We start from the raw sequence: 12,726 nt of genomic DNA, 5'->3' as shown, positions 1-12,726 counted from the left end.
GCGGAACCTGGGAATATACCATTTTGTCAAGATGGGGAGAATACAAGTGTGGAGACTATAATCATAATACCTTGTTAAAGTAACCATTCTGTTAGATTTTGCATAGTTATTTTACTGTAATTTAACAACACAATAACCAGCGCAGATAGACAAAAAGACATTCATGGATTTATATTTAAAAGTAACTTTTATTCTTCCCCCCTGGACCCATGGTATGGCAGCTGCAGTGCATACCCCTGCCATACCCAATTGACGCCCCTGCTACAAGCTCACAACGGGTCGCGGACGTGACGTGTTGTGAGCTTGCAGGTCTGCTGTTTTTGGCAGACGACACTGTCGCGCGGCGGAGCATAAATGAGGCTTTTCTAGTGAGGGCTGGACGCTGGCCAGGAAGACACATGAGAGGAGGAGGAAGTTCCAGTAGCAGCTGGACAGGCGAGACAGAGAGCCAATGGGAGACCAACTACATCACACACAGTGACATCATGGGGAAATTCATTGTGCATATGACCAGCAGAAGAAAGAGAGAACATAGAACGGAGAGAAAAGATATCACTGGAACCATGTGTGTCTGTCTGTCTATAGGCTGGGTACTAAGATATTTGGTAACACTTTACTTAAAGGTCTATAGGCCTATATAGGTCCTTAAATAACGCAATTATAAAGCACACTTGTTTTAAGTATTTCTAATCGTGTAACTTATAACAATGTTTATAACGTATTATAAGTGTTGCTCATAATGCATTACAAGCATCAGTGGAACAGCCATATGGGCATTCCCATATGAAGTCCTGTTAGATATGGGCTTAATATTAATGACATCAGGGAACTCCATATACAGGCATAAAAGGGATTCTGTTAGTGTGACGTCATAGAATGTCCTTCATCACAGTCACAGTGAAGCCAGAGAGTGATGTCAGAGCGGCAACCCCATTCTGTTAAAGGAGTTGTTCACCCCCAAAATAACTTTTCTTCTATGATACATTTTTTGATTACTCATGCCATGGAGACTTGAATTCAATAATATTTAGTTTTTGGTTGCATTCCTAAGACAAAAAAAAATGATTATAGTAAACTTACCCTGATGGTTTCCCCTTCCAGTGCCATGCATTTGGGTCCCCATTCAGGGGGTAATTTTACTATAATCAAATTTTTGTCTGAGGAATGTGACAAATACAAAAAAATATTATTGAACTCAAGTCTCTATGGCATGAGTAATCAATAGAAAAAAGTCATTTTGGGGGTGAACTACTCCTTTAAGAGTGGTTCCCCTGACATCACAGTGATGTCAGAGCATGATGTCAGAGCATGATGTCAGAGCAACAAACCCATAGAACCACAGTGTCAGGCGTTATAGACAGAGATACATACGGACAAGCTGTGACCGTTCACATACAGGTACTAATAACTAGTAAGACACCTGAGGGTGGAATGCGACCTCATGGTGACATGCAACCTCGCCCTAAAGGGCGAGGTCGCGCCAATTCTTGACCATCTGGCCAACCACAGCGTTTCTCTGACGATTCTAGTTGTTGTCATTCTGGGGGGAGTTTGTTCATGTTTTTGTGAGGGTATCAACCCTAGGAGACACGGGGAGAACATGCAAACTCCACACAGAAAGGCCCTATCGCTCACACCCTAGGTTGGGTTGGCGATAGGGCCTTTCTGTGTGGAGTTTGCCTAAACATGGAGATGTGGTACAGAAGGACTCATATATGGGCATAAAAAGTATGTCATGTGACATCACTTCCTGTACAGACAGTCAGACAGACAGCCATTGACTCCGACCTAACATGATTGATTGATTGATTTTTCTTTATTTTAGTGTCATGCTTCCAAGGAAGCCCAGCCCATATGGACTTACAGGACACTTTACATTTCATTTAACAAAAACAATTCACCGACATAACAATTCACACAAACAATGATCAAACAAATAACCAACTTTAACACTCAAGCTACTATTTGAAGAGCTGAGACTGTCTTCTACTCCAGGCTAGGGAAACAAAATGTGCCGTCTTAAAGACTTCATAATTAAACAACCATTCTAACTTCTGTCCATCATCTTCCCAGAACAGCTCAGGTTTTCGTTTTTGCATTACATCAAACAAAGGGACCCTCAAATCATCATATAGAGTACAATAAAACATGAAATGAAATTCATTCTCAACATCTTTCAGGTCACATACATTACATATCCTATTCTCTTCTGGTACAGCTGAGAACCTCCCCACCTCAATAGCTAGAGGTAGGATACCAGCTCTCAGCTGAGCACACAATGACCGTTGGTTTCTGGTTAAAAAGGATTTGACATAGGGCTCAGTACCAAAACAATGCTTAATCTGGACATATGATCTAAGTTTTGGCTTAGACCATATGTCGTTTGACCATTTCTCTTTGTGATTACAAAATATTTTTTGTTTCAACAAGTTAATGTTACAACAAAGCATATTAAGAAAAACATACGCCAGATCTGCCTCTCTGAGAATAGAAAAAACTCCCTTCGTCCATGGCCCATTGTGTGCCTTATCCCAGTTGAAGACCTTTTTTGTTAACCTACTCTCTGACATATTAACGAGGCGGTTCCACAACCGAATCACTTCTCCCTTTTGCCTGATCTCCATCGGTTCCCAACCCATATCTCCCTGGATCGCAAGAGATGGGGCAAATGCAAGGAAACACCTTATGGCTCTATTCTGGATAGAATGTACCTGTTTGACGTCCTTAAAACCCCAAACACCTGCAGCATAAACGAGTATAGGACAAACACATGCATCATAGAGCTGTGAGTATGTATCTTTATCTGTATCTTTACAAATTTTCATTTTACTAATTATTGACCCAACAGCTCTACCCGCAGGGTACCACAGGGTACCAAATGAGAAGTTCTGAAGAGATCTTACTGTGCCTTTATTTCTAAAGTGCATAATCTGAGTTTTACTTTGATTAATCATAAGCCTCCATTTTGAGCACCAGAATTGAACAATATTCAGCATCTTCTGTAAAGCATCTCCAGACTCTGCCAGGAGGACTATATCATCCGCATAAAGTAAACAGCTTACAACAACATCATCCAACATGACCCCTAGACCGGAGTCTTTAATCTCCTGGACTAGATCATTAACAAAGATAGCAAATAAAGATGGAGATAAAACATCTCCCTGCTTCACTCCAAATGGTGTTGAAAACCAACCAGTAGTGAAGTCATTCAATTGAACAGATGCTACAGGAACCTCATATAATACTTTAATAGCTTTGTAAAATCTACCATCGACACCACTCTGGAGTAATTTAAAGAAAAGCAAATCTCTATTAACCCAATCAAAAGCCTTTTGAAAGTCTATAAAACATGCATAGGTAGATTTCCCCTCTTCAATTCTTCCTTTAATCACTGTGGATACTGTATAGATATGATCAATACAGGCCCTGTGCTTCCTGAATCCATTCTGCTCATCAGCCAATATATCAAATTCCTCCAAATAATAAGAGAGCCTACTGTTTAGAATACTAGAATATAGTTTGTAAACAGTACTCATGAGACTAATGCCCCTATAATTTAGAGGGACCGTTGGATCATTCTTGGCAGATTTGGGAATTGGTTTAATGATAGACTTATACCAAAGGGAAGGAATAATACTATATTTAAAACATGTCTGAAATAAACTAAACAAAACAGGCAATATCTTGGGAGCTTTAAGAACTTCATTATAAAGGCCCTCTATTCCAGCTGCTTTTCCATTTTTTGCTTTATCAATGGCCCTTATAACCTCTTCTAAAGTGAGATTACCATTTAGGAGTTGGTTTACAGCATATCCGCCCTCATCCATCTCCCTCTCAAGAGCATCTTTGGAATGACTGATGTTGGCCAGAAAACTCTCATCAAAGATGGGTGGGATACATTGTCCTGAATACAAATTAGCAAATTCACTTTCCCATATTTTCAGAACTTTTCAGTCCTATTCTCCAAGTCACCATTTGGTAATCTTACCTCCATAGGTATTTTTTGAACTTTTTTAGGACCCAGACGATTAATTTCACTCCAGAACTTTTGAGGATTGTTGGACTGAAGCTCTTCCAAATGCATTGCTTGGCCCCTAGTGAATCTCCGCTTAAAAAAGCGCACTCTTTTATCAAAGATGTGTTGACACCTTTTAATCTATCTAGGTCGTCCTCAGACGACCTAGATAGATTTTAAACTCATCCCTTAAACGCCTTTTCTGCAATATGTCCTGGCATTTTAAAAACAACTTTTCAGCCTTTCTTACATCTGCCCAAAGTGTCTTTAATTCATAATTCCAAAAGGATTTACCTTTAAGCTGACGTCCTACATTTTTACCTGAGGTAGTCTTAGTGGAAGAGTGTCTGTCCATCTCTGCATACAGCACATTGCACAGTGAGCTGTAGCAGAGATCCACATCCTCCTGACTGCCCCGACAAGACTCTATATTACTGATTAATTCTAATAAAGCAGTGCAACACAACTCTGATGAGAGAAAACTATCAGGAAAAACTCTGGGTCGCTTAGTTTTGCTCGTGATTTCTGTGGGCTGAACAGTTATATACCTCTCAGCACTGGCTTTAAATTTTAACCACAATAAGGAGTGGTCAGGCACTTTACACCGATCCCCCAAGAGATTAAGGGATTCTGGACCATTCTTCTCCATCAAATCGTTTGGAGTAATAACCTGGAATTCAGAGCATAAATTAAGACAATCTTGAGAGACCATGATGTAATCAACCACTGCCTTACCCTAGCCATAAATTATAACTTCCAGTAGAGGGTGCTAATATGCGGAGGTTACGTCTCTCCTGGAGTTATAACGCAGAGTAAAATAGCTCTCGCTGGTTGAGCCTCCATGTCCCTAATCGCCTCAAAACATGTTTAAATCATGAAGTTGCTCACCTCATCGTCGAAACAGCTTTATATCTACCGATGAGCCCACTCGTTGGCATGTGTTAGTCCATATGTTTCTAATAAATTAATGTTTACTAAAACTTCTTTGAGTCTCATCGCTTTCCTTGTTTTTGAACTGCTTGGGTAAAATGGCCGAACATATCACGCGAGATGAGTAAAAGCCTGGCTACGCGAGGCTACATATCACGTGACGTTGATCGCCGTTGCGATTTGCTCATACTAGGACATGACGTTTTTGTATGCGGAAGTATTCCAACGCTCTGTAGTTCTGAAGCGCTCTGTATGCGGAAACATTCCGACGAGGAAACGCGAGTCTCAGAGAAGTTTTAGTAAACATTAATTTATTAGAAACATATGGACTAACACATGCCAACGAGTGGGCTCATCGGTAGATATAAAGCTGTTTCGACGATGAGGTGAGCAACTTCATGATTTAAACATGTTTTGAGGCGATTAGGGACATGGAGGCTCAACCAGCGAGAGCTATTTTACTCTGCGTTATAACTCCAGGAGAGACGTAACCTCCGCATATTAGCACCCTCTACTGGAAGTTATAATTTATGGCTAGCCTTACCCTTGGGTGAGATCGATGTAAAGTTATCATTAAGGGGGGTGACTCTGCCATTCACAATACAACATTTGGAATCTTTAATGAAATGAATAAGATTGTCACCATGTTTGTTTAGAACAGAATCTTTAACTAGTCTTGGGGGCACCCCATCTGACACTAAACAATCTTCCCTGTCAGATATTCTACTGTTGAAATCCCCACATATATACAAGGCATCTGCTTCCAAAGAGTACACCAGACAAAGTAAGTGACTGAAAAAGGTCATTGAGTCCCTTCCCCGTGCAGAGCCTTCAGGTGATAGGTAACATGAAAAAATAACAAAAACATATTGTGATACTCTATGTTCAAATCTTAAAGCAAGAATACCATCTACAGCCTTGTCGACAACGTTTACCTTAAAACACTGAAGTAACTGGTCCTTAACAAAAATACCAACCCCGCCTGAGGCTTTGGGGGCTTTAATATGCATATTCCTATTTTGACCAAACCAAGTATAGCCCTCTAAAGTAATTACAGTGTCATTTTTTAAATGTGTTTCATTTAAAGAAATAAAGTCAGGGTCAAGGGACTGCAATAATAAAGCTCGTAAACCACAATTTGAATCTGTCCATCCGTTCACGTTCCAATGGATCAAGTTGAAGTGTTCATTTAAAGGCTGGGCAGGAGACCCTCATTCAGAAGGGTCCCCCCCTTCCTGGGGAGAAGCAGCCCGGCGAGGCCTGCCATGTTCTGAGTTGTCATCTTTCCTCATGACCCTCCCATTACCACTGATGTAAAAGTTCTTACCAGACGGCATCTCCCTTAGGAGGGTCCTGAAGTTCAGTTCTATCAGTCGATCCGTATGTGACTTGGCAGCTCGTATGTAGACACTTGTGTACCTCTCGTCACGTCTTAACTTCTGTTTCTGGCGAAGAACTGCCACCTTCTCCTGTGATGTACGTAGCTCCACTTTAACCACACCTGGACCACTTCCCCGAGCCTTCATTCTCTCGGCTGCCACCAGCTCTGGCATGGGCTGGCACTGGGCACCTTCTTCCAGAAGGATGCGCACCTTCTCCAACACATCCTCAGCCACAAGCCCCGATATGATAATGGACACATCAGGGTCAAATCTAGTCACAGCCTTTGTTTTGGCCCCATTAACCACTAATTCCAGTGACTCTATACGTGCAGTCAGGTGTCCAACTTCAAGGTCAATGTTGTCTTGGATCTGTTTAGCTTTGTTTTCTATTTCAGCTTTGAGTTCATCTTTATGCTTAATCACAAGTTTCTCCATAGAGGATTTAAGGCCATCCATCTTACTAGCCATGTCCTTTTTTAGGAGTTGTGCATGTGATCAAGCTTAGCATTCAGTGCCTTGAGCTCCTGCATGACATCACCACTGTTATCACTACTGCTGTTATCACTCCGCAGTGTCATTGGGGCTTTTTGGCCTGCCATAGTATGATCTTCTTGTTTAAACAAAGTCTGTTATCAAAGTTTGATCAATGTCTTGCCTGTACTGCTGCTGAAGCGTAGGATTTTCCTGTTAGGCCTCTGCTGAGGCCTGGGCTTTGCCTGTGGTGGCTGGTCTGCTCCTGCAGCCTGGGCTTTTCCAGGTAGCTGGGCCACAACAATGTCTTGAGTTCCCCCTAACAATGGCTACTGTCTATGACGGTAGTTCCATATGACATATTGGACTACACTATCTCCATATATAGTGTTATCCACATCTCCATGTTAGGACTCATATATGGGCATAAAAGGTATGTCATGTGACATCACTTCCTGTACAGACAGTCAGCCATTGACTCCGGATTAACAATGGCTACTGTCTATGACGGTAGTCCCATATGACATATTGGACGAGACTATCTCCATATATAGTGTTATCCACATCTCCATGTTTAGGCCAAACAGATTCGCTCCATTTCTCCATGTATAGGTCCAAATGCCCAACGTTGAGCTTGACAACGAAACGTCTTAACACAGCCGCCCCCATATTTACTTTAGAAAATATGTTAAATTCTAAGTACGTTTCGAGTACCGGTTTGATACATCGACTTAAAGTTGGATCCAGGCCTAATAACTTTATCTGGCCGCCCCGTTGCCAACTCCTTGTTACATTTTCTTTTCTACAGGTGGATGGACATTCTTTCATGGACATCCTTTCATAGGTGATCTAAGTCCAGCCGCCCGTATCAGATCGGAGTTACATCACTGTGACTCAGTCCATTGAGTTGGCCTAACAATGGCTACTGTCTATGACGGTAGTCCCATATGACATGATGGAATGGACTTTCTCCATATATAGTGTTCTCCACATCTCCATGTTTAGGCCAAACAGATTCGCTCCATTTCTCCATGTATAGGTCCAAATGCCCAACGTTGAGCTTGACTCAGTCCATTGAGTTGGCCTAACAATGGCTACTGTCTATGACGGTAGTCCCATATGACATGATGGAATGGACTTTCTCCATATATAGTGTTCTCCACATCTCCATGTTTAGGCCAAACAGATTCGCTCCATTTCTAGGTCCAAATGCCCAACGTTGAGCTTGACAACGAAACGTTCTTAACACAGACGGCCCCATATTTACATATATATATAAAAAGTATGTCATGTGACATCACTTCCTGTACAGACAGTCAGACAGACAGACAGACAGCCATTGACTCCGGCCTAACAATGGCTACTTTCTATGACGGTAGTCCCATATGACATGATGGACTGGTCTATCTCCATATATAGTGTTATCCACATTTCGTGTAGCCGCCCTGTACAGGAAGTGATGTCACAACTCGCTGACATCACACTGACATCACAGAGGTTACGGAAGGACACTCAAGCGACACGGTTCTTCAGAGTATATGCGACCTTTGGTCGCAATAATAATAATACTTCATAAACCTTGTTATAAGTTTGTATGCATAATTATAAACATTTATAACAAGTGCTATAATGCCTTATAAGTGCATTATAAATGATAATGCCTTATAGACCCGACTTACCAAATACTTCTAGTTGGAGAAGATGTGTGTCTTACAAAGGTGATTCATTGTCAGTCTTCTTGACCTACTTTTATCTACTTACGTTTTTTTTTTAACATACCTCCATACAGCTTTGTAGTTGTTGTACACAAACAACTTTAATAGTGGGCGTCTTGTTTGCATGGTATTCAACATGTTGGCATGCCATCAGCACATTGTTAGGCCCTGACAGATGTCAAGATGTAATGCTTTCCTGGTGGGCAAGGGTGTTCCTTAAGAGTGAAATCCTCAGGCTGCATTTATCCAAATGTAATCAAATGGACCCACTAAAAGCTTACATTAATACATCCTCAGAGTTAAATTAACATTTAACATTTAGCAATTTAACATTCAGACTGTTATAAAGGGTGCTTCAGTCATTTCATTTTCACACATCACACGCACGCACGCACGCACGCACGCACGCACGCACGCACGCACACACACACACACACACACACACACACACACACACACACACACACACACACACACACACACACGCACGCAAGCCATATGTTGTTGTTTTTTCTTTCTCCTGCAAATGAGAAACAGACACATATAATGAAGTACAAACACCTGTTTTCCTGTTACATACAGTACCGTACATCCTACATGCATATCATTACTAACAATAACACACCTGCTGATATTCACCTGTATTTCATTTAGACACTTCTGCTCAGGATGAACCATTAACCATTTATTCAGGAATAACCATTTACCATTTATTGCAATGATATTGCATTTAGTTTGGCGGTATGGCTCTGGTGTGATATTACAGATTACCTGCTCAAGTATGAGACCCCCCCCCCCCCCCCCCCAGAGAAAAGCATAATATACAGTTATTACATGCACATAACATTGATCCTTCAGTTGCATGATTTAAGATATTACATCATAATCAATCCATAGAAACACAATCCACAAATCAACCATTAACACATGAAACAACATTCCTTAGGGAGGAGGCCGGGGAGGTGGAGGAAATTTTACCACTGACAGCTGTACCACCAGTAGTGACAGTATAGGACTGCTTAAATGAACCGCTTGAGATCACCCTGGCCACAATATGACTTCCGGTTGGTTCTAGCGGAAGTGGCGGAAGTGCTGTGTTTAACGGAAGTTGCGTCATGCGTAGTAGTCTTCCGTTGAAAATCTCACGGCGGAAGTTGAGCGGTTTCAGCCTGATATTGTCACCAGGCTTTTCTCTTCGCAGATGAGTAAGCTTGGCTACGCGAGGCTACTTAAGATTCACTGTTTAAGAGGGTGTATGTGAGTTAGCTAGTAGCGAATGAAATGAAGGGGTGAACAACATCCGGTGAACAACATCCTGCCCCGCGCTTTGCTGAATCCTTTGTTATGAATGTGACATAGACTTCAAGCATGTATGTTTGGCATGTTCAAGGAATGAATCCCACTGAGGTTGCGGTGCCTTACGTCAAATAACAACTGTATAGTACGTCAAATAACAACAGTATAGCACTAACAATAATTCACTCAAAACTCGGGTAAAGTTAAGCAATGCCAATGATAGAAACTAAACGCAACATGCAATGCGATCGATGTGCCCTACAGTGTATAGCAATATACAATGATATGAAATGTAATGTACATGTGTCCACAGTAATATTAACAGCAATATCACACTGCAATCCCAGAGATCTGCACGTGAAGGGCAGTAGCATGGAAACCAGACAAATAGCCTTTGCAGATTTCTTCTGGCCTTGCTCGGTTGTGATTGGATTTAAGTTAAGGGGCACCAATCAGGGCCCAGTATACACATTTTTGACTGGTTTATTATCACCAGAGGCATTTTTTTAATTCGCCCCTTGGAAATGCAGGTTCTGCACAGAGATTCCAGACTAGATCTAAGCAATGATATTAGTATGTCCATGCCAGGCAAGAAGGGCAGTGGGCCTTGTTAAAGGAGTAGTCACCCCCAAAATGACTTTTTTTCTATTAATTACTCATGCCATGGAGAGTAGAGTTCAATAATATTTTTTGGTTTCTGTCACATTCCTAAGACAAACATTTGATTCGAGTAAATTTACCCCCATTGATTCCGGATGGGGTAAATGTATTGTTATCACATTTTTGTCTTAGGAATGCGACAAAAAACTAAAAATATTATTGAACTCTAGTCTCCATGGTGTGACTAATTAATAGAAAAAAAGTCATTTTGGGGGTGAACTACTCCTTTAATGAGTCACGCTGCCTCATGGGGAAACAACTGGTCAGGTGTCACGTGGAAATGGTCCTGGACCAGTTGGGGGGCAACAAGGGCGCAACCTCCAATATAAAAAACACACCCAGTGTGAAGTGAGCGGTGCTATTTATGAGTTAATGTCATTGAGCACTGCTCAAAAATAGCCTATCTACAAGCTCATAACACCGTCACCACCGTCCACGGGATTGACAGTGGGAGACAGTGGGCTTGTTGTGAGCCTGCCTGCACTGCCACAAAGAAAAAGCCGTTCCTGTTGACTTGGAAAGTGAAAAACTGTAACTGCTCTACTTTTCCTCCAGTTTTTGTCTTTCCTTTTCCACTTTCTTGAAGTCCTTCTTAGCCTTATGGGGAATGAGGTAATGGTGATGTAACACGCACAACATCTGGAAGACCATAACCAGCCAGTGTCCTTTGCACACAACAACAAAGAAGAGGGCTGGGAGATGGGAGTGGATTTTAATGGATGTACCGGTATGGCTTTAATGCAGCCCATATACCTTTAGGACAGATGGTTGAGTGATGTCAGATAAGCCGGTCATGGCTTGGTACAAATATACAGGCTTACTGGACAAAACGTGTAATTGGTTAACATGCAACATTATTCGCATAATGTGCATCATATTTGTAATTCACCTACACTGTGATGCAGACAGCATTTTTCTTATAGTTACTGCAATGGTGCAGTGATGATTTTATCTTTGGTGGTAGGCCTACGCTACTTTAATGATGTCACACGCAATTCGCTTTACACCTACACTACAAGATTTACCAGGTCACACAATGGACCATATGCCATCCAGGCTCGTTCCTATGTTAATTCACACTGGTGACACTCGACTTTGCTTAGAGGTGTGATTAACAGTTGTTTTTGAACGATGCATGTGCGTTCGCATGCTCCTGAAAAAGTATCCTTGCCCGTACGCTGTGGTACCGCGTGCAATGAGCAATGCAACATTGGTTACTGGCCTATGCCGCCTAAGACGCCACCACACATCACTGGTACAGCTATGTTTTTTGGCCCACCTGTTTCTCGTAAAACTGACTATTTAGGTCATGTACCACTGAGCTAAGTGATACAATTCTGAAATGTGGCCCAAGGGAATCAGCCTATATTCATGTGTTGGTTTTGGTGCGGGTGCATGTGTGGCATTGCATTGTATAGTTCAAAGAAACCTCTGACAGATTTCTAGTGTTTTTGTTTCAGAGAGTTTGGGTTGGAGTCAGGAAAGTATGTCATATATTAGAGCCACATCAACATGTTTCATAGCACTCTGATTTAGCTGAGAAGTGCTACATTAGTATTGAAATCACGTTTTGAGACGCAGTGAACAAGGCCACTTCACTTGACTTCCTTCTTGAGACAGAGGAGAGGATCAAAGTGTTTCCTGGTCTTAACTAAACTCATATTGAAGTTTAATGTAGGCATATACTGTGTACTCCCGTTCAATCAGCCAATCACCAGTTAAATGTGTTCATTATATCTGTCTATCTGGCCAACCAAATGCATTCTTCTTAGAGCTTGTTACTTGGCTACACAGGCCTTCCAAATGCAAGTGCTTCTTGCTCACTCTCTCTGTTGGTATTGTGTCAAATAGTCCATTGTCAACCTGCAGCTGTTGTAGGGCAAGTGTTATCTTGTAAACACTAAAGGAGGAACAGCTGTGTGGTCTGGTGTGGAGCTGGGTCTAGACCCAACATGAGGAAGTATACAACTCACCTGGACAGATACACAAACACATGCATCCCTTCATGCCATGCTCTCACAGACAGACACGTTCCCCTGACATCTAGGGACGAGGGTGCTCTATGTCAGGGCTTCTCAAAGTGGGCTGCCGTGATGCAAGTCCACGGGGTGCCACAGGGTACTTTGAAGTGATATTATTGATCAATTCCAATTTCAATCTGTCCAAATGGAAACAGAATATTCTCTGAAGTTTTCCTTGTGACATGCTGCATTTTAGGGGGGAATATTTACACATTTAAGTACAGTAGTATGACATA

Source organism: Nannobrachium achirus, assembly GCF_963921795.1.
Source record: "Nannobrachium achirus genome assembly, chromosome: 7".
Taxonomy (NCBI): domain Eukaryota; kingdom Metazoa; phylum Chordata; class Actinopteri; order Myctophiformes; family Myctophidae; genus Nannobrachium; species Nannobrachium achirus.
This window is presented reverse-complemented; position numbering follows the sequence as displayed.